We start from the raw sequence: 24,341 nt of genomic DNA on the forward strand, positions 1-24,341 counted from the left end.
GGATGGAAAAATTATTTTCCATCTTAACCCATATTCTAAGCATATTGATTTCTCTTGTAAATTTTACTTTTACAGCAGTATGATTTAAGACACTAACAGCAATTTTTCAACCAGTAATTGTTAATGTGATAGGAATTGCATTCAACAGCAAATGCGTTCAACTTAACCAAATGTATAAATCTTACATATTCTGATGATTTGACATTCCCCCGACGTCTGTGTGATGTATTTCAGCAACAACACGCAGTTAATGAGATCACTATGCGGAATTTAGCCGACTGTTATTTTACTGATTAGGATATATCACCCAAGATTGGGGTATACTATATATCAAGGGTCAGCAACCTTTTTGAAACTGAGAGCTACTTCACGGGTACTGAGCCATACAAAGGCTACCAGAACAGACTTTACCTAAACTTATCTAAACTTCATGTAGAATAAACACGTTTTAAATGCTTTTTTGGATATTGTCATTTTCAAATCTATATAAATACAAATGTGATTAAAGAAGAATAGCAACAAGATAAAATTAAATTTTAGTCGCTGCCCACTGGTGAGTTGTGGTATTTTTAGAACAGGTCCGTGGGTGACTCATGTGGTTCTTGGGGGCATCCTGGTGCCAGTGGGCACCATGTTGGTGACCCCTGTTCTAAATGGTATGTAGGGTATGCAAACTACACCAACGCTTCTGATGTAGCTACATTTAGGCTTATAGTGGAATAATATAGTGGAAGATTCCTTGCGTGAGTGTCTGAGAGCGTGAAAGTCATGCCAGATGCATGGTAGTCGGCAGCCCTGCTTTCCGTGTGCATCTGTCTCTTACTTTAGGTGGCTAGAGATCCAGCATTACTCAGGATTAGGAGCCACTTGCACTGATAATAATTAGTTTCTTTTTCCCCTTGCAGTCTGCTGCTGTATAACATTATGAAATCAGCCCAAAAATCCGCAACCCATGACCTCCTAATATTTACCCAAAACTATGTTTTCAAAATAGCACAATAGGGCATGAACACCGCAGACCTGGAAACTCTGCTGAGCATTGAGAATCAGCGTGCAAAGGCTCTTAATTTGGATATGTTTGTGAAACATTCTGCTGCACAGCACAACAAAGAAAAACAACTGGTCAGTGATAATGAAAAGTACAATCAGCATTGTTTTAACCATGAGAGTCCAAATGCTTAGATAAATTGTCACTTTTTCAGTGTAAGTATGCTCCTGAGCTCCACGATTCTGAATGATAGTCGGTTTCTCACTGAACCTCCATGCCACTCTGTTAAAATCTCTTGCCACCCCATGTAAAATTTTCTAGATCCACCACTGTGCCAGAGCTAAGACTTAAGAATCTTGAGTATTATTTCAACATAAACTTTGCTTGGGTGCTTCATACTTTAAATTAAATATAAATTATGGCAACGTGCAAAACTATTAAGGAAAATGCAACGTATTTGTTTTTCATTTACGTAATTATATATGTTGATTATGATTCTTTTTAGTTCCACAGTACATGCAGATACTAAAATCCAAGCATGCACTCTTAGGTTAATTGCTATCAGTTCATATAAAGATTTATAGAAATTTCAGTCAGAGACTAGCTTCTGATATAAAAAGAATGTTTACATTTTTTTTGGGCATGGAATAGTTTTTCAGTGCTGCATGTAGTTTCTCTTTATTGTTTGAATAGGGCACACTTACACATCAACAAGTGCAGTGGCAGTTGTGATGTTCTCGCATATGAGAAAATACAAGGACAACTTTTATTAAACAAAACGAAAGGCTTTACTCTCCATACTCCAGTCAATTGCATGCATAGGCCTACTGCCGCATCTCACTTTGCCAACTTCCGCTTCCGTGCGGCTCAGGAGGATCTGGCTGCAGAACACTGGAAAGGGGTCCACAGCTCAAGGGGACCACCAGAGGACAGATGGAGTGGAACCGGGAACCAAGGGATTTGCCAGTGACTAGCACTCACTGTTGTTTTCGACTACAATAAAAACAGCTGTACTGGCTGAATAATGAGCATACAAAAAGAAAAAAAGACATGGATAGGAATAAAAAGGTAATTAAAAATAGAAAAACAACTGAAGAGTCATTCACACTGAACACGCGTCTCTGCTCTCAGGACGATGATCCTGTCAACTGCGCCAGACTGTGACAGACCGAACTACAAAACTGTAGACTCAGTGGACAGCTGACTACGCCACCCTAGGAATTTCATCCAGCTTTCCATTGAGACTACAGTTTTGCAGTCTGTTCTGCCAAACAATGTATTAAAAAGTGCAGTGTTATACATGACACTGTAATTAGTTCAATTCAAGAGATGTACTATCAAGTTATAATAGTGTGATTATCATAATCACACAAATATATGAATTCCTCTGATACTGAATTAAACAACCCTTTATGCTGTCCCTTATGTGAATTAGTAAAAATTTCCACACCTCTTTCACCATAGACAACCATTCTCTCCATAGTCAAATGCAATTCCAATTCCCCCTTTTATTTATTGTATGGCAGACAGACAGCAGTGTATTATTATATTATAATTATATTATATTTATTATAATTATATAATTATATTATATTATAATTATTTTATATATCATTATATTAGGGTGCCCCTCGCAGAAGGTAAATTTAATCTTATTTAATTACATTTTCTATATAGCGTCAGATGACAGCAGACGTCATTTACTGTAAGGTTACCTTTACTATATAAGATATAACAGCTCCCAAAGTTCTTCATCTGGTACAGAAAACATACGCCTGACAGATGTTGAAGTTTATTCCGTCTTTATTCTTCTAGACACCGTGAAAAACTATAAAATAAACATATTATTAAATTCCTGCATTACATTTAATCTTACAAGACATTCTAAAAGATCCATGATATTACCGCTAAACAGCGGCTCATACATCACCGCAATTCCACTTTTCAATACAAGACAACAAGTAAATACAATAAATATAAATTACCGTGTGCGCCTTCTGACCAAATGCTTAGGTGTTATTACAGATCCTGCCGTGACAAGCCGACAAACCACAAGTTGACTCCATGAATCTCCCAGCATGCATTTACTCCTACCCTATTCCGTCACCTAACCATGTATTCAAGGGTTAACACGGATCAATTAAATAGTCAGCAGAGGGCACTGACATACATTTCACAGTATACATTCTATATTAAATCAAACCAGCAAAAGGTGATTATAAAATAACCGTCTTAGCGACAGTTACAGAGTGGCGTAGTCACCCTTTCGCTCTATAGCGCCCCCTACCCCTACTACGTTTATAATTATAATAATTGCCTCATGTGCAGTTACGCTGGTTAAATTACCTGGAAATGTTATTAACTGCACATTCTCCTAGAAACTAACAACGGTGCTCACTCAGGTATATTTATAATGGTCAGAAAGCTGATGTAAAGTCTGATATAGTGCTGAATGTGTTATTTTGTAGACAGTAATAGGTTTAATTAATTTTATATTCCATTACTGTAGAAAGCTATACTTGCTTACTTAAGGCATTTTGCGTTATTAATGTGTGATGTAAATGCAGGTAGTTTTATTACAGTCAACTTTTATTCACAGTGAGTAGCTTGTCATCATGAAGAGGAAGTGTGACAATCGTGAGGTTTTGGGCAACCACAGAAAAGCAGGAAAGTAAGTACAGACAGTGAGATAATTAGTGCCAGTCAGATGATAGACGTATACAGTATGTGAGTCAAAGGTTCTTCATATATTAATCATTCTCATTCAGGTAACAAATCCTTAGAAATCCATTCCTGAGCATCATGCCAAGAAGCACCACTTGTTTACTGATAACTGCTTTCATGTAAACTCTGCTGTGCTGAGAGTAAAGATGAAGAGGGAGAGACAGCAAGAGGCTGCTGACGGCAGAGAATGCAGGCGACATGGAGGGGAGTGAGAAAAGGAGCAAATATTGATGGTTAAGAGTGAATAATGACGTCACAGCAGCCTGATCCTGATGTTAGTTTAATATGCTTCTTAGTTTGGCCTGTGGTGTGTATTTCAGATACAGCATTTAATCAGGGAGACTGAGTGTGAGTCAATGACAGAGAGAGAGAGAGAGAGCAGACAGGCAGGTGAAGATGAAGGTGTATTAGGGAGGAGGGGGGAGGAGCTTGGACCTTCACCAAATCAGCCAAATGTAAATGTCACGTCTATCAAACAGGAGACCCTGCTTTCAGGAGAAATGGTTTAAAGATCACACTGGGCTCCCTTACAGCCCCCCTCGTCTTAAGGGGGGTTCTTTGTTTCTACTGTGCAAAATAATTTGTAACACAAATGTCTAAACTGGCATGAAAGACACATTCAGCTCTTGGGAAGACTGGCATGTGAAACTGGAAAATGCACTGGGGAAATTCAGTGCACATAAAGACAGGCAGTGCCACAGATTAGCACTGATGACATGGATTCAGAAGGTCAATCCTGTTAATATTCAACCTTCAGATGAGCTGGAAAGAGCAGCAGCAAGTGAGGAAAAATCTTCTGAAGTTAAGTACTTGGCACAGCAAGGCCTGGCTTTTCGAGGTGTTGGTAAGGAGAGTGGGAATTTCAAGCAGCTTCTAATGCAAACAGCAGAGGGCGATGCAGAGCTGACCATGTGGCTGAAAGGTCACTTTGATTTCACCAGTGCTGTTTAACTGTAACACCTGTTCCTGGGTTGCCCTCAGTCCTTGTTATTGGTTATGATTCTCACTGTCCTGCATTGTGTCTTGTTAGCTGTGTATTTAAGTGCCTGTTCTGCTTCTGTTCTTTGATGGTTCATTATAGCTGTATGTTGTATGTATGTATATAGTTCTCTAGTTGTGTTTATTCCATCATTTAGTTCATTCCTGGTCATTTGCTGTTTATTTTGGATCCATCCTGATCCTTTTGGTTTTGATGTGTGTGTTGTAAAAAACCCTATTTTTCCAGCCGTGTCATGCACTGCCACAACCAGAAGAGGGCAGAAGATATGGCACAAAAAACAGGAAGAAGCCTAACTTTAAAAAGAACAAAAAACATCAAGACTCATCCAGCATTGGGTGGTGGGTTAACGAATAACACAAACAATCAAAGAATAAGCAAACAAATGAGAGAAAAGATGCAGAGATGACTGAGAAGCAGGGGATGACTGGAGAAGAGATGACAGGAGCAGAAGACAGGAGGGATACAGGAAGAGCGGAGAAGACAGTATAACTGAAGAATGGGAGAAGAGGAGAGACTGCAGAGGAAGGAGAACATAGATGACTGGAGGGGAGGGAATATAAGAGCAACAGAGAGAAGGAGGAAGGGCTGCGGAGGAGAAGACAGGATAAGAGGGGAAAATGTGAGCAGAGAAGGACAAACACCCCCACTGCCCAGCAAAGTGCACTTGTAAGTAAACCACAATTTTAGCCTTGGGCTCAATATCTGGACTTGTCTCTGTGTAGCAATGCATAGAATCCTTGACACTGGTTATGACTGTACTGTATTAGTCCTAAACCTGCCATTATAGTGTAAGGAGAAAAGATTTTTTTTTTAAATAAATAATTTTAGAAAAAGGTAGAGCGATGTAGCCGCCGGAGAAGTCCCCCCCCCCCCCCCCCCCCCAAAGCCCTTTTTGTTCCCTTCTAGCTACCAGATGAAACTCACAATGCACCCCAACGCCACCTAACTTCTCTTCCACATGATGCACCTTATTTACCCTCTGAATCCTGTCTATTATTGAGCGTTTTTCTATCCATTTGATTATAAACTTATTACACTGTATGTACATTAGTCATCCACATATGCTGTACGGCTTTGTTTTCCGGACAGTCTGGGCTACTCAGATATGTCATAATTCGATTTGTAAATGCTGACAGTCTTGATATTATCCTTCTTATCAGGAAAAACTACTTCTGCATATAGATATTTCTCAATTTTTAGTCTCGTCTAATATAAAAATTGGCAGGTAGTACAAATATAATCTTATAAATGCTGAGATTAGAGTATCTGCGATGCAGGAATGCAGGGGTTTCATTGGGGCCCTTTCTATGGCTTAGTACTGTGAAGGAATACATGGTTAGTGCCAGGCGCAAATGAATATCTTTGATTTTGCATCCATTTGGTAACTTGTTGAAGTTGTCTGATAGTCAGTAATACATGGTTAATTAATATGATTCTTTATTTACTACTTTATAACATCTGAAAGAAACTGAAATAGGAAAGCTTATTTTAATTTATGGTCCACTGGATAAACACAGACATTACAGACGGTTTTAGAGTCTTATGCTGAATGTTTTTTGCTATCGTTTTTCTGCCTGCATATGCTATGATTGGTGCAGTGAAATTTGAGAATGTGTTTGTGGTCAGTATCATAGCCTCAGACAACAAACCAACGCTGTAGCGTGTCACTGTGTTTACATGTGAGAGGGGTTCCAGTTACATAATGGACTCGTTCTAATTGTTTTGACGGAGCTCGACAAACCTAAAAAATAAATGCTGTTTTTATCAAAAACTATGTCATATAGCTATATTCCAGATTTATTACAGCCAATCACATCTCAGAGCTCCTAGGAACCTCCTTCTCCCTACATTTCCCTCCTTCACACTCCTCCCTCAAATACTGTTACATTTGTCTTTTTTCCACACTCACACCCTGTCTTGATCATACTCTGACTGCATGGCATCCATATGCAGGGCAAACTATTTTAGTCTTATCTAGTATAATAGGACATAAACATTGAATTTGATAGTTATCTTTTATTTACACATTAGAACACAACACATGAACATGAAGGGATCGTTTGCATTTGCAACCAACACCTCCGCAAACCCCCCTTCGGAATACTGGCCGCGGACAGGGGTGGGAATCCCCAAGCTGGAAGACTGTACTGCGTCATGTTAACATTAGCTAGCTAGTTAGCATGGATACAGAGTGCTCCGGACTACAACTATAAAGGACGTAAAGTGTGTGATATAGTAAAACACTTACTAACAGGTAATGCGCGTGAATGACAACTTTACCTGTTACCAGAATAGCCTCCTACACGTTCGCCGAATGACAGCAGGCAGAAGGCGGTGCGTTTTTCAGAAACACACCGGAGTTAAACTTACGCCGCGTTATTTACCAGCACTTGTAACACCAACATTTGCAGCCATTAACTCATATGTGGTAGTAACACTGAAATTACTTTCTCTGCGTCAAAATAAGGTAGCACTGTGATTTTAATACTTTATCATTTATACTTAACCGTACCTTCCTCCCATTCCTCCGTCTCTGCTTATTGACATTTAGGAGAGTCTCAGATATAAATTAACGATTCGAAATTATCAAACAAAGACAGACACAACACTGAAAAGATGACAAAGACACAGTTTGAAAAGTAAATATGTTTTATTGCAAATCTCTTATCTTAACATAGCCTACCTTATCATATGTTAACTTAACCCATCTTATATTTTAACTTAGCCTATCATCATATTTTAACTTAGCCTATCTTATCATATGTTAACTTAGCCTATCATATTTTATCTTAGCCTATCTTGTCATATCTTAACTTAACCTATCTTATTATATTTTAACTTAGCCTATCTTATCTTATTATATTTCAACTTAGCTTATATTAATATATTTCGTCTTAGCCTATCTTATATTTTAACTCAGCATATCTTATCCTATCGTATCTTATAGCTACATTAACACTTAAACAGTATCACTTTCCGTTGGGTCCCGCGGGATCCCAGTCCCAATGCAGGGCTCTAACACGGGTATTCTAAGAAAAAGAAAATAAACACTTTACTTAACTTTACTTAAAGCAGTCATATAACTAATAAATAAATAAATACCCAATTAATGCCTTATGAATCATTTATAAAAGTATTAAAAACACGGCTGTAAATACTTATACAAAGGCATAACACATTATAGCTATCTTGATAATGCATTATGAATGCTCTGATCTATATATACACAATAAATATCTTCATAATACATTATATCGGCCATTAATCCATAATAAACATGGCTATAATGTGTTATGCTTTTTTTTCTTCAATATTTATACCCATGTCTATAATATATTTATGGATGCATTACAGTGCATTGTGAAGGTGTCAATAATGCAGTTATATTACTGCTTTAAGTCATTTGTAAACCTGAATTCACAACCTTATAATTACTGCCTCTTGCTACTTCTTCTGAAGGGCAGGGGACAGCAGAAGAAGCACCACTTCATCTTCTTCTTCTTGTGGCTCTTCTCAGTATCATCTTCAGAAAGATCTTCGGCATTCACATGGAATGATACTTCTTCTTCACTGTAGATCTTCTCAGCAGCATCGGCATCTTCTTTTGTTTTATCTGTCTTCATCACTTCAGTCTCGTCCTCTTCCTCAGGTCCTTCTTCTGGTATAGTCAGTAGCTGTGATCTGTCTTCAGATGCCACCATACACTGAAACCTGACCAGTGTGGTAGCATCAGCATCTTCTGCCTGCTGGAATACCACATCAGCTTCTTCATTTTCCTCAGGTCCATCTTCCTGTAAAGTCTGCAGCCATATTCTGGCTACATATGCCGCCATGCACTGCCAACTGTCCACTGTGGCAGCATCAGTGTCTTCTGCTTCCTGAAGCTCCTCATCTGTTTCTTCATCTTCCTCAAGGTCTTCCTCCTGGATGGGTTCTAGCCAAGTTCTGCCTACTTGTGACACCACATATTCCACAGCATTCCCTGTACTTCTCCCTCCTCCTCCCTTAACCTCCTCCACATTCACTCCCACCTCACATCCATTCTCCTCACCTCCATTTAGCATATCCATCATACTAATACCAGCCTCTGTCCCCTCCATCACAACCCTGGAGGCCTTCCCCTCAAATGTTCCCCACTCTGGTACCTCCACATATTCCTCACTACTCTGCCCCCTTACCTCACCCTCCCCCCGGCTTGTCCGGTCCTTCCTGACTTTCTTTTTTTTGTTAAGGTAGCAAGTTTTATAAATTTCCCAGTCTTCAGATGAAAGGCCGTAATTACTCTGAAGACTTTGAGATGAAATACTAGTGCTGGCTAGCAGTCCATCCTTTCCCACACTCTCCCCTCCCTTACCCAAATCAGTAGACCCCCCCAATCCCCCCTTAACCCCCCCAGCCTGGACAGTGGGGAGTGTCACTGGTGAGAACTCCTCCACACCTTCTCCCCAGTTGATCACTTCATCCCACAGGTTCCAGGCTTCCCAGTGTTGGGTGTTGGTCCATCGATCAGCTCTCTCAATTCGCTCTCTGGGGAATAAACGAGAGATTAACCAGTACTTAAGAGAGATAATAAAATAAATAAAGAGCTGGAAATTCTTCAACCATACAGAAAATACAATTGTTATAATTATTATAATAAATAATTACAGGGGTCACATATATAAAAAAGAAAGAATAAAAGAAACAGCGAGCAAGATTGCAAAAAAAATCGACTGTAAAATGCACGATACTGTAAGTGCAATAGCATATTAAACAGTAATGTCACCAAATTATAACTAGAATCAAATACGAAACAACTGTGCTCCACATCAAATGAATACCCAGATGAATACTACCAAGAACTGAGTTAACACTAACCAAGCTAAGAATATTTGAAAGTGTTAATCCTGTGTAACAATGTAAAGAGATGTAATGATAAACTTAGAAGCATCTAGCCTACTCCGAAAGTAATGCCCCAATTTTTTTTAACAATTTACCTACCACCCTGTACAGTAGGGGGTCCCAACTTCCGGTCGGGGTTCCGGTACCGTCCGCGCGGAGTATTGCACCGGGCGGCAGACAACCGAGGGTAGAGGAGCCAGCCGTCCCGTTTATTAGGGGATCGCGCCGTTTTGGAAAGAAAGCTGCCCGTATTGATGTACGGAAATACGCCATTAGCCCCGCATGTCCGTATACACCGTCAATCTCCCGCCGCTCGGCGTGGGAACCCCCAAATTATACCGCCGTCTTACCCATCCGTGACACTTTTCTACGACGGAAACCGATCCGCGGACATCGAAAGGTTGGGAAGCCCTACTAAACTAGCATGTTTGAGATGAATTTACTAACCAAATAGTCTGTCATTATTTAAATATTAGCAACCACAGTAGCAATAAAAACCACTGCACTTTAAATGACGTTAAAAAATATGTAATATTAAAAAAATATGTAATGTTTTTTATTGTATTATAGACATTTACTATGTCATTATATTATAAAAGGCTAAATAATCGAAGTAGCACAACATCAGTTGAAGAATTCAAAGACATTTTGGAGAGCTAACAAGCTACTCACCTCTGCGCCATTTTCACTCAGAGTTTGTTGTGCTTCAAACGGTAAAGTTTGTTTACGTTGTTTCTATGGAAACTGCTCTGACTCTCCGCTTGACCGTAATATAAAGGCATGTATGCAGTAATTTTCTGATTGCAGATTTGATCTGGCAAAAACTGGCACTATGATGGAAGTTATGCAGAAGTGCAGAGTAGATGGAATAATTTTTGTACCTCAATAAGATTGTATGCCTTTTGCCTGTGTCTCCAGCCAGTGCCGGGGGTGAAACGCGCCTGCAATTATCAGCGGGATAACATTATCGTTTTTTTTATTCTGTGGAAAATGAAAGACCGATTTGCTGGCCAGATTTATTTATGAATCATAAACATGTTGTGGGCTATATAAGTAAAGTCAGGGCTCTCAAGTCTTATGCATTGACTGTGAGACACTTGCATTTCAACCAGTTCACATGTTCACACACCGCACCTTATGTTTGTCAAGCTGAGAAGTAAGGGTTAGGGTTATAATTATCAATAAATAATGTACTTCCCTGTGAAACAATGATGCTGGATGTTTATTTGCATATCATGATATGGTGCAGCCTTTTAATAGGTTTCTGTTTTTCTGTTAATCCTTCATGGTGTTGAATAAGTCAGCAAGCATAAGTCTAAGGCTAGTGAGTGACTGGTGTTTTCGGGGGAGACTCCCTAGAGCTGGAGAGAAATACCTTAAGGCACGGGATGAAAAATCCCAAATCTTCCAGGAAAAATGTCAGCATTATATGTATTTGCCACACAGAACAGAACAAAAAATTCCTTAGGGAATCACACGCCTACCATAGTCACTATACTACTCAGAACGCCTGGCAGCCACCAAATCAAACATAGGAAAAGGTCCGGATTTATAGCGTTAGAATGTGGTAGAGACTAATATCCATAACGTACCATCCTAGAACACACTGTGCTCTAAAATTTAAGCCCAATTAAAATCTGAATATTAAATGAGGAAAATAATTTGATTTGTTCTTCTATCCCAAGTTGTGGTCTAAAAGCAATAAGACCACCATCCATTATACCTGCTTTGGGGAAAATGCACTCCTGTAGCCACTAGGGGAGCTCTCACCTCTTCTGGGCCCAGCTAAATAATTATGTTACGCATTCTAACAAGCTTTATTATCTGTGTCAATAAGCCCTGCTTTTACACTAACACTCCTGCTGAGAGGCTAATTTGATTACCAGTCTTGCCCTTGTCATTAGGAACACATGAGAATTTGCGCAGTGCTGTTTCACAGTGGATTCTCACTGGTTTTCCCCAAGACTGGTACGATACATTTTATTCAGTTTCATACCACAGGTTATTGCAAGAGGGATCAATTGGTTTATACTAGTGCAAGGAAACTATTATTATGATGGTGGGTTATCAAACACAGTAGCTGGCTACCTCAGACATAAGACGCCCATTACGTACCTGTGTATCACCTATATGGGCTTGGAATCTGTATATAAATTGAAATAATTATTCATAGCCCAGATAGCATCATATTATTGTTTCAGCGTTGAAGTATAGTTAAATGCATTGAATTATGGTCAGTGTTAAATTATCAGCATTGAAACTGAATTGATTTTTGGTCATTTTTTCAATATTGAAAAATTAATGGTGGCGAAACCTTGATATAAAGTGACTTTTTCAACATTGAAAATAAGATGCTGAGTTAACATCAATATTATTGAAAATAAAAATGGAAAAATGAATTTATGGGGGGCGGCATGGTGGTGCAGTGGTTAGCACTGTTGCCTCACACCTCTGGGACCCAGGTTCGAGTCTCCGCCTGGGTCACATGTGTGTGGAGTTTGCATGTTCTCCCCATGTCGTCGTGGGGTTTCCTCCGGGTACTCCGGTTTCCCCCCACAGTCCAAAAACATGCTGAGGCTAATTGGAGTTGCTAAATTGCCCATAGGTGTGCTTGTGTGAGTGAATGGTGTATGAGTGTGCCCTGCGATGGGCTGGCCCCCCATCCTGGGTTGTTCCCTGCCTCGTGCCCATTGCTTCCGGGATGGGCTCCGGACCCCCTGCGACCCAGTAGGATAAGCGGTTTGGAAAATGGATGGATGGATGTTACAGGTAAGGCGTGTGTCATGCCCGGCTCGTCCGCTCCTCGTGTGTGCCACGCCCCCTGATTACCCACATGTATTTCCCTGATCGTCTCCAGCTTTGTCTAGTTACTTTGATTAGTCCTGTGTATTTAAGTCCTGGTCTCCCCGGTTTCCCTTGTCCGTCATTGATGTTTGTAGGTGTGCTACGTTTTCCAGTCCTCGTTTGCCCATTAAATCCCTGGTTTTGCCCCGACTTCACCTGTCTGCCTGCTATTTCCACGCCTGCCCGCACGATCGCCGCTTCGCCCGACCGCGATCGTGACAGCGTGACTTTTATAGAAGACAGTGCTGCTGCAGGAAGAAGAATACATAAGTAAAGGGGGGATGTTGCGTTCAGTTAGTAATTGTTCTGTTTTCCATATTACTGTATGTCACAAGAGGGTGCTGTAAGGCTGTTTGATTCGACTTCAATTCCTATTCCAAGAGTCAAGAATGGATAGTTGATCCCAGGCAGCAGTTTTCCAGATTATCAACTTCAAAAACTAAAAAATATGATAGGAAAAAAGTCTTTGTAAAATTAAGAAGTATATAATACTATGAATGACAAGGGGTCTTAATACTTTTCATTTAATTTTATTAACTCAATCTTTTGCTGGCAAGTATACCTTTTAAATTTATATACATAACAGTACAACTGCATTATTTGTGTTTTGTATGCACACTTCATACAAAGCAAAAGGTTATGGCGGCTACTTCATTAATAGTATTTCTTATTGATACTTTACAATTCCGTTCTATTGCCCAACTCCCAAAGGATCATAGATTTTTATTAAAACATAGTAGTCTATGGAAATGTCAATACTAATCATACATTTCAGTGACATAACTAAATAGACATATGTTGACACACAGACACAGATAAAAACAATTAAACTCCCTCTATGTGAAAATGACATGTGACACACGTCCTCAATGTTAAAATCCATGAGTGTAAAAAATGACCATCGTTGCTAATGTTATATCTCAGGTCTCAGATTACTTCTTTAAGTGTCAATTAAACTGAAAAAAAATCACAGAAAAAGGCAAGCTTATTTGCCGACATTTAGTAACCGACAAGCTGATTAAGGAGGACTAAACCTGTACCTGGCTTTCCTGTCAGCTCCTTGGGGATGGCTAATCTTCAAATTTTATTACAAATACTACAACTTTATTTTGTGCCTTGCTTAAAGTAAAATATCTCCAGACTACTAAATACCGCGTTAATGGTGACATTTTTAAACTGATTCGCTTCTTTCGCCTCACTCTCCTCTATGTGACGGGTGGGCGTGGTTGATCTAGCCGGCTCCCGATTGGCGGGTATTCGGTAGCTCCTGTGTCATGTGACTGGTAGTAGCGTAGGCAGCACCGCCATAGCTTTGAAACCCTGTGTGCCTCCTTGGGCGATACGCGATGTTGGCATGGTAATTGTGAAATAGAGGATTCATAGATATGACTTAGTGAACCGACTATTTTCGAAACTGCAACAACATGAGGAATGTTAAAACTAGAAAACAGGGAACCACATTTCACAGGTAAAAAAATCTGCGGTACGGTCAAATAAGATACATAACATGTTTACTTGCCTGTGACACTGACGGGATACTAGCATTAGTTTTTGTTGAGAATACTATGAGCAATACTACATAAATTTGGGGGGGGGGGCAGTAGTGGTGGGCTTGTTTATTTATTCTACATAATTGTAAGATATAAATGCGTTAATTAGTAAAGAAGTTATGGCTAAAAGATCTTTCCATCTACACCCTGACATGTTGCTTGTTTATGTCTAATTATCGCTCCAAGATGGTGGCGCTGCTGACTCGTTGTGGAAAAGCGAGGTGAGGCATCTAGGCTTTCAAATTCATGAGCACCACCATGTACTTCGTTTAAATGGGAGGTTCACCCCAAAACTATAAAAAAGATATTTTAGAGGGGCCTTAATGCTATCTATTCATCAAAGTTCTGCTGGGAGTTGTTCAGGTTTGGAAATATCAGCCGTAGAAATGTCGGGCTTCTATCGAAGTACACTACTCGTATCACTGCGCATTAGACACAAGCGCGAGCTCCCTGGCAATATCTGCTGCGCAGTGATATTATTGGTGTGTGGAGTTGGGTAGAAGGAAATAGTTCGTATATTAAACTGCTCGCGACGAAGTCTGTGGATTTTCTTAACCTGTTCCTGATTTCTGGTAAGAGATATTGCTGTTGAATTTTTCAAATACGATGTTCTGGCGCTTTAAGTAGTGAAAGCAAAATTGAATCTTATTATATTGCTTATTGGATTGGATTGGATTGGATTGGAAAAGCCCTTTATTGCTGATGCAATATACCATGGCACCAGTCACAAGTACCGGTGAAGAGCAGGCCATCAACCGACCTTACATATACACAGACATCACAGTAGGGGGAAGACCGGCCGGGAGACAGGGGAAGTGAGAAGAATAGAAACAAGATAACATGGTGGGAGAGGAGGAGAATAAAAAAACACCCCCCAGATTGCACTCCAGTAGGGAGTACATTGTGGGAACCGAAAAAAACACCTCAGCAACATAAGCACATGGGCACTACACCTTACATAAAAATGACACGACTTGCAACGGGTAGGGGAAAGGGGGTGTGGAGGTGACCCAGCAGAGACAGACAGCCATCCGGTCCTGCTGCCATAGAAACGGCGCTGGTCAGACCCGCCTGTTCACGCTGGGGGTATGAAGCGGCGGAGGCGTGGGATGGGGGGAGGGTAAGTCCTTGGGATTGGGGGAGAGGAATGCAAGAGAGTCTCACTGCCTTGTTCTTCTGGGGGAGTTGTTAGTTCCAGCAGCAGCCTTGGCCAAGGCCAGTGCTGATATGGGGGAGCCAAATACTTGATAGAATAAGGTTGTTTGGGTTTCCATGCGAGGAGCTGAAATTTCCAGCTCCTCTAATGTCCACGCTGATCTCCGCCATCCAATAATTTTTGCAAAGCTGTTAGCTTCTCCACGATGTTATCCAGTTTGCGATCCATTTGCACAGTCTGCACAGTCTGAGTGCTAACAGCTCTGCCCACTCCATCAATCATTCCGGCCAGCCTAGTGGGGCTTTGAGAGGCTGTCACTGTCTTCTTCAATCTTTGATAAACCAGGGCAATGCCTAATCCAATCAGCATAATACCTGTAATCATGGTTCCGAATAAGTAGATGTCTTCAATGTCCTCCACGGAAAGAGCTGCCAGGCACACGACCCTCCACCGCTCCCATCCGTCCATCGTGTAGCCAGCTGCGTACGTTCCTGCAGGACAGTCAGGTTCCCCCGACCCTAGGCTTCTCGTCGAGAAGATGGTGTCAATTGCGTTGAGAGACCAGCTGATCAAATCCATAATTTTTCGTAGTTTGGAGAGCAGGGCTGAGAGAGTCTCTTCACAGACACAGTATAAGACAGTAGACTAGACGAGACGAGAGGAGCGAAGCAGGGAAGATAAGGGGAGGGAGAGGGTAAGAAGTGCGACCGCCTCCGTTGAGAGCCAAACGAGAATTCATTAATAAGTACCTATAACATGTATACTGCCCAATGTTTTGATTTAATAAATATTTAAAATTAATAAATATTTCAAAAATACTTCAATATTTAAAATGGTTCATGATTTTCAGGAGCGGTACAGTGGTTAGCACTGTTGCCTTACACCTTTGGGTCCCAGGTTCGAGTCTCCGCATGGGTCACATGTGTGCGGAGTTTGCATGTTCTCCCCATGTCGTCATGAGGTTTCCTCTGGGTACTTTGGTTTCCCCCCACATTCCAAAGACATGCTGAGGCTAATTGGACTTGCTAAATTGCCCGTAGGAGAGCATGTGTGAGTGAATGGTGTGTGAGTGTGCCCTGCGATGGGCTGGCCCCCCATCCTGGGTTGATTGATGGATGATTTTCAGGTCACACTGCCCCCTCAGAGCCCACCAATCAGTGACTGTCTCATAGTGTGATGTAATACACAATGTCCGCACCACCCACTTTTCAGTGAGCAGTAAAAACACACCAGCTTGTCTCAGCGGACAGCGGCTCTTATCAGATAAGGGGAAAAGGACGAGATATCAAAAGTAAAAATAAATATATCACATTTGGTTAACATCAAATGAAAACAGCCCTGCAATAATATATTGGATTCTAGGATATCACCTATTAAAAGGGTGAATCTATTCTAGCAGACCATAAAAATCCAATTATGAACAGTGAAAATGGGCATAATAGGTCCCTATAAACGACAGGTTTCTGTCCATGGTGCTGAAAACCAGGATTGGCAGAATTCACATTACAGCGATTCCCCACTATATCGCGGATTTTCCTCCGACGCCTCACAATTCTCTGCGTATCCCGTACATTGTTTGTGGTCCGATTGTTTTCGTTTTGTTCTAAGCCCTACGATGGAAGACGTTGACCATTCAGGAGAAGGTAAAACTTCTGGATGTGCTTCGGGAAGGAAAGCGTTATGCGGATGGCGTTCGCCATTATGGTTTGAATGAATCAACAGTACGCTACATGAAGAAGGATGAAAAGAATGTGTAAGAGCCATATATGTTTTTATTTTTATATATTCCATTACATATATAGAGAGAAAGTTGTGTGTGTGTATACATATTAAAAATTATTATTTTATTATTATTATTATTATTATTATGTTACTCATATCCTTAGCCCGACATTTAACATAGCCCGATATATGTGTTTTAATGAGTTTACATATGTTTAAAGCATGTGGGAGGGGTATTTTAAGGCTTAAACTTAAAAAAAAAATTATATGATCCTTCTGTATCGTGGATTTTCACCTATCGCTGATGGGTCTGGAACGCATCTACTGCGATAGGCGGAGGATCAAATTTACCTTCATGTGGAGTCTTGGCTTTTCACAATATTTCATTCCTGCTTATAGCTAAGGTTTTTTTTAGCCGTCGTCACTCTAAGGTTGCCCATTAATGGTTTGGAATTGGGAATGTAAAGCTGTTTTGTTAGCATGTCTGCCTTACAATTCCTTTACTGTAAGTCAAGGCCTGCTGGAACTCAATACTGCTTCATGGCGCTTGTATTTACTCTTTATTTTTTATTACATTATGTTTGAGACTAACCCCTTTATCTACCTCTCCATTCCTCCTGTTGAGCTCCATACAGAACTAGTGGAGAAAAGGGGTGCTTGGAGGGGAGACGATATCTCTGGATGCCCACTTAAGAAATATCTGCGTTACCTTCCAATACACCTTCCAAACTTAAGTGGATTGAACATGGGTGCTGTTGAATTAATAAAAAAAATGCACTGTATTAAAATTATTTTGTTTATATAACATAAAATTGAACTATAAACATGAAATTTAAATCTGTTGAGTTTATATATTGACAAAATAATAATTCAGAATTTTGAACCCTCATTGAACAAAATTAAACCTAATATGGACAAATGGAAAGCATTGAAATTATCCTTATGGGGGGAAGGTTAATGTCACTAAAATGGTTGTGGTGCCTCAAGTTAATTATCTCTCTATGATGCTTCCATTTAATATTCCGGAAAGGATATTTGAACAGTACGAGAGTATAGTATAAGATTTTTGTTGGGAAAGAATAAACCTAGGATTAAAATTACTTCGCCCAGAGACAAGGGAGGTCTAGGATTGCCAGATGTTAGATTATATAGCATGTCATTTGAAATAGCCAAACTCTACTATCACTGGAAGAATGTGAATTCTGATGTGGACTGGATAGCTATCGAGAGCAATTTGGCTTCACTATTTCAACCTCTGCACATTCTGTCACAATGGGGGGACAATATAAGAAACACAAACCCGATAATATCTTTTTCGAGAAATATATGGATCAAAATACATAAGAAGCTTAAAGTATCACATGACATGCAGCCATATTCCTCAATTTGGCACAATCCTCAAATACAAATAGTAAAAAGTATGGAAACAATGGCAACCCAAAGGGGTGAAAACTCTCTGGGATTTATTCGTAAATGGGATGTTTATGTCATAATCAGACTTAAAGAGTAAGTATGATGTAGGAGGAGCAGGGAGTTTTTGGAAGTTTTTGCAACTGATGCATTGAGTCACGAGTGTTAAAATGCAGAAGATGAATGGTCAAGAATACTTTCTAGAGTGGGGAAATATTTTAGGGAAGTAAAAGGTAAATTTATTCAGTATAAAATTATACACAGATAGTACTGGACACTAGTTAGACTAAATAGAACTGGACTAATTAATACTGATCAGTGTTGGAATTTTAGAAGGCAGGTGGGGGTTTATTTACACATGCTGTGGCAGTGCTCTCAGGTATATTCATTTTGGGGTAGAGTTCTTGGTCTCCTGGACAAATGGCTAGGCTTTACTTTACCCCGCAAACCCGACTCTCTCTGCTAGGAGATAGAGTGGAATTGCCAAAGGTGAATAATAAACAGTTTAAGGCTGTGATGGTGGGACTCAACTGCCATGAGGGTAATATTAAGGCATTTGAAATCCTCAACAATCCCCAATATAAAGGAATGGACCAATGAGATGATTAAGGCAGCTTCATATGAAAAAATGTTGGACAGACTAAATGGGAAACGAGGTATAATGAAAATGTGGGAATGTTTCTAGGGCCATGTTTTTGAAGGATAAATGGCTGGGAGGTTGAACTAGTGATTGGTCATATTGTTTTATAAATGTGAATGGCTGAAGTGTATTATATGAGAGTGCTGTAACTTTTTGGTTTGAAAAATAAGAAAAATTTGAATTACAAAATAAAATGTTCTTAGAACGGCATGGTGGTGCAGTGGTTAGCACTGTTGCCTCACACCTCTGGGACCCGGGTTCGAGTCTCCGCCTGGGTAACATGTGTGTGGAGTTTGCATGTTCTCCCCATGTCGTCGTGGGGTTTCCTCCGGGTACTCCGGTTTCCCCCCACAGTCCAAAAAACATACTGAGGCTAATTGGAGTCGCTAAATTGCCCATAGGTGTGCATGTGTGAGTGACTGGTGTGTGAGTGTGCCCTGCGATGGGCTGGCCCCCCATCCTGGGTTGTTCCCTGCCTCGTGCCCATTGATTCCGGGATAGGCTCCGGACCCCCCGCGACCCAATAGGATAAGCGGTTTGGATAATGGATGGATGGATGGATGTTCTTAGAAAGTAATTTCATGTAACCACTAGTCTTAAAATTAATTACATCCAACAGTACATTTTTTAGTGTAGGTAAGTAGATGGATCGATAAAATTAAATAATTATTACAAATCACAAATAACTATTACAGTCATGGCCAAAAATATTGGCACTTGTGTCAAAAAACACACCCCTTCTCCTAGAAAATTGTTGCAATTACAGATGCTTTGGCATTGTCATTAATTTCTCTTGTTGGCACTTGAAGAAAACAAAAAGAGGAAGAAGGAAAAACAGGAATCGGAGACATTCCACGCCAAAGGGCACCTGCCCTTCTCATATTGTCTCAAAAACCCAAAGCCAGTCAGAGTGGTCTGGGGGTGATTGTACACCCAAATAGGCCATTTGATCCATGTTGGTCTTAGTCTTTCTCATGATGGTGGGTAAATCTGGGGTGGCTCTTGTGGTTCTCATATGAGGTCTTTGGTGCACATTAAGTGAGGCAGATACAGGCCACCCATTGTGTACCTCTGTGCCATTTAAATGGGCTTGCAATCTGAAGAGGTGTGAGGTCACAGTGATTTAACACTGACCCACTTTTTCTTATGGCCTTGAGCCAGGTCATGACAATATCTTGTGCAGCACTAATGACGTAATGGCATCTGCTCATGTTATCTCATAACTTGAAGCTGTTTGTGCAGCACAACCCACACGGCACCAACAAGACATTGAGAACAATCCCAGCAGCCCTCGGCTCTCTTACCCAATGCTGTTATAAGGGGACCAAACTTCTTTAAATTTCGCTTCCACAGTGGCTTTTGAAAAAAATAAGCAAATCACGCAATGCTATTGAAATTATTAAAACATAGAGATTAACAGTCAGATATGTTTTGTGATTTTAAATGATGAAGTAATATATTGGATATAACATGAATGTATTTCTTATTTCTTTTTTTTTGGGTTTTCTGTGGTGAGAAATGAAAGCTACAGGCATGTAAATATTGCTTCCTGTAGTAACTTGTAAAATGTTCCTCATTGTTAACAATCACATTACATGTGAAGGTGTCAGTCAGTGGAAACGCATAGTGAGGCACGCTGGCCAACCATTGTATTCATTCAGGACCAGCCCATCAAGTAAAGGTTTCAGCACCACGGACAGTGACCTGTGTTAAACTGACCTCAGGTTCCTACATTGGCTCTATGGAATTTTCTGTAAATAATGAAATGCCACTGGCCCCCTACATGCGGAAATGTTTCCCCCTCCCCCAGACTTCTTCAGAGAGCTTTGGAGGACATTGTCTGCACGCTACCAGAGGCAACTAAGAATGTGCTTGAGTTGGGAGGAGGCAGTAGTCCCCATTTTTCCCTCCTGCTGTAGAGGGTCATCGGGAGGAGGTGGGTTTGCTGCTCTCTTTCGTGTCTCCTCAGCAGGTGGCTCTTAGAGATTTGTCTGAGAAAGGTCTGTTCCAGGCTTGTGTTAAAGTGCTGCATTTTCGGGCACTGAGTGGACTGGCAGATTCTAGGTGGTCAGGTTTGTTGAGGCCTGGATCTTCCCCGCGGGGATGTTGGAGGTCCCTGTACAAGCCCCCCATTGAGAAGCACACGGTGGATCTTCAGTGGCAGATTGTGCACGGGGCAGTGGCCACAAACAGACAGGTGATGCACATTGATTCCACAGGGTGGCAATTGGTTTTCTTAGCTAATCTGTTTCTTTAAAACAAAGAAATGGATTGTTTACTTGTGTCTTTTATTCTACATCATAGATAATGCGAACCTTCATATAAGTAAGAGGTAATATTTTGCTCAGTATCAGTTCAAGTTCAAATACTTCAGGTTTTTTATTTGACAAAACACATAAAATTGTTCAAATACTTCAGGTTTTTTATTTGACAAAACACATAAAATTGTCATGCAAAGTCATTGATTTATTTTTAAAACTATTGCACTGTGATACATTTAACATCATATTTTCAGTTCTGCCAAATCTTTTATTGACAGCTTAGTGGTTTTCTAATGGCTTGTGGTGTCACATGGTGGTCGAAAATGATATTACAGGCTTTTGTTGAAAATACCTTAAAATTCATCTGGAATGTATTGATTTATGCCATAATTAATGATGCAAATTAACACAGATGGGGCCATTTTGACCCCATTTTGATGTTTTTGAAGAGGTAGACGGTCCAGTTGGCTGTATTAGTCAGTCTGCTAAGAAACATAGTGCCAACAAGCCCATGGCCCCTTTTCATGTAAAACTTCATACAGGAGGCTGTTTGTGCAGTTTAGTGCCTTTGTTAGCCTCGGCTCCTGTAAATCATATAAGCACACCCACCACACCCCCAGGAGCATTCCGCGTGCCCCCACCGGCCAACCTGCTTGTCCCCCCCAACCCACAGACCGTCTGTAGTTCTGAAATTTATCCACATGGCTGCTGACCAAGTCTAAGGTAAAATTTCATAAATGAAATTTTCAGTAAAATACATTTTTTTCCTCTAATCTGGGAGACAGTGCAGAATTATTGGAGTCGGTCCTAACTCTGTCTTGAATATGTACCCAGCAGGCACCTAGGACTCGTATCTCCCTCTGAGAATCTCTTCTAATGCGCTCAGCAGCAGAAATTCTCCATCCTAGATGAGCCTGCAAAGTTCTGTAGAAGTTAAATATACTTTAGTCAAATAAAGAATGAGACAATTTACTTAAAGCATGATATAGTTCATATTGCTCTTCAGGCTTCGTGATAAAATATTAAAATTATGGAGTACAAAGTTGTACATGCAAAGAATACAATGCAGAGTGGCAGAGCGCCTGGCCCAGAGGGTTTAATGGAATTTATCTTAATGTCTTTATTCTATTTTACTTTAATTTTTACCATATAATTCATTGTATTGTTCTTTCGATTTTATTTCTATTTTATTTTTGCTAATACACCGGATCTGAGTGCCTCATTTTGTTCCCTTCATGTAGAACACGTTTTGTAATGACAATAAAACATCCTTATCCTCATCTAAATCACACTGTCTAACTACTAACCTGTTTAAATAATATAATTGGATCTCAAAGGTTAATTGTCACTCAATTACCCCCTCAGCCCAACAGTACCACAAACACCCAACATGCACGGAAATGTTCTCCTAAGTTGTTTTCCCTGCCTGGAACAATACCACAGCAGTCACATGGACTGATGTTTCAAAACATTTCAGAAACCTTGCATTGAAACTTGAGGTCTTTAGGAGGGATCAGTCCGGGGTGGCAAAGTTGCCACCACAAAGGTTTTTGATTAAGGGATTCATGATGCCAGGTAGCCATCTTTCACAAGCTGGTGGGCTGTGCCACTGATGCCTTTGCTTGGGTTTTATATGTCTGTCCTGGTTTGTGTTCTTGCCACTTCAGGTTCCCTGGTTTTGGTCTACATTCCTCGGTCCTCTGCTGTGGAGTCTACCTTCTGCTTCACCTCATTCTGGAGCCGCCCATCCAGTCAGCGGCCCATGTCCCCCTGGTTCCCTGTTTCCTGAGGTTAGTCTGCTAGTCTCCGGGGCCAGGGGGCAGAAATCTGCCATGTTGGATGGGTGGCCCAGGTTGGGGTGCTCCATCATAGACTGGTACATGAAGGATTATAAATGGTTTTTAACCAGTATGTACCGAGTGTGCATCGTGACGAAAAGAATGTCATGGGAACATTTAGGACTGACTGCAGTATTAGTTCAAAGCATGATTGTGTTTTTCTTAATTTTTATTGATTTATTTTTGTATTATTAATTTTTTTAAGTAACTTGATTCCGTTAAAAGGGGTTTGTCCATTTGCTTTAGCAGAAGTTCGTGTAAGTATGATGTTCACCTTCCTTTTTCATAGTCTAGTCTTTGCCAAGTTTTATGCTTATTTCCCCTGATTAAGTTAATCTGACGTGTGTTTAGGAGGGTCATACAGGCTTTTTGTTTGTAATGGAAGCACAGGGTCTGTACTTGAAGCTTATTTGCCATGTTAAAGGAAGCATTTTACCTTCCTCTCTAATCTCTTTTTTTCTTGGCTCTCACTGCAGTCTCCTCTATGCCAGGGTTTCTCAACCCAGTCCTTGGACCCCACTGCAAAGATCCACAGTTTTGCTCTGTCCAAGCTCTCAGCACAGCAGTAAAAGGTGACTGTTTGGTTCATGCATGCAGGGATCTGGGACAGAGCAAAAACGTGTAGCTGTCTGGTGGGCTGAGGAATGAGTTTAGAAATGCTGCTGTATGAAGTATTAAACCATTTGACCGGTTGGATAAATGTTAAAATGTTTTCTCAAAATATAAAAAGAGATAATCTTCTGTTTTGCGTCTCATTACAAGCAAACTTGTTTTTTGTTTTTATGTCACTCTAGTATTTGATATCTAATTTTCAGTCTTCTGGCAATATAATGTGGTGAATGGTGAAAGACTTCCAGCGGGGGCTCCGGTTTCCTCCCACAGTCCAAAAGTGCGCAGGGTAGGTTAATTGGCAAATCTGAGTTGTGAGTGTTTGCGCCCTGCAGAGTGTTGACTCCTGCCCAGGGTTGGTTCCTGCCTACGCCTGTTGTTCCAAGGACAGGCTCCGGTCCCCCCCGCGACCTCAGTTTGGCTTGCTGTCTCCCCGCTTGGTTTTCTTTGGTTTACGTCTTCACTAACCCCCTCGTTGCTTTGACTTGTGTGTAAGTTATGTATGTGTGATTGTATTGCTGCATAGGGAGTGACTGCTATTTTGTTTTGCAAGTGTGTGTTGGACTCTGTTTATTTGGTCAGGGAGTGAGGTGGAGTGTTTGTCTTTTGGTTTCCTTTTCTTTTGCACTTAGGTGAGATTAGCTGTGGGTCGCACTTGATAGTTGGGGATTTTGTTTGTTATTTTGGCTGTGGTCAGTCCCAAAGTCTTTTGCACTGG

The 24,341-nt window shown here is 40.6% G+C and overlaps 1 protein-coding gene across 2 annotated transcripts in view; it reads left to right on the plus strand.

Moving 5' to 3' along the window:
- The window catches only part of LOC125722564 (cytohesin-2-like), a 178,490-nt gene that overhangs the window by 148,447 nt on the left and 5,702 nt on the right, over positions 1 to 24,341 (plus strand). Inside the window, exon 1 of one of the 2 annotated variants that reach the window (XM_048998734.1) lies at positions 22,803 to 22,966. The exons of the other annotated variant lie outside the window; for it this stretch is intronic. The gene's annotated coding sequence lies outside the window, so the exon portion shown is untranslated. Of the gene's footprint in view, positions 1 to 22,802; positions 22,967 to 24,341 lie in introns of those variants that run through there. 2 annotated transcript variants of the gene reach the window in all.

Source organism: Brienomyrus brachyistius, unplaced genomic scaffold, assembly GCF_023856365.1.
Source record: "Brienomyrus brachyistius isolate T26 unplaced genomic scaffold, BBRACH_0.4 scaffold40, whole genome shotgun sequence".
In the NCBI taxonomy this organism is placed as follows: Eukaryota; Metazoa; Chordata; class Actinopteri; order Osteoglossiformes; family Mormyridae; genus Brienomyrus; species Brienomyrus brachyistius.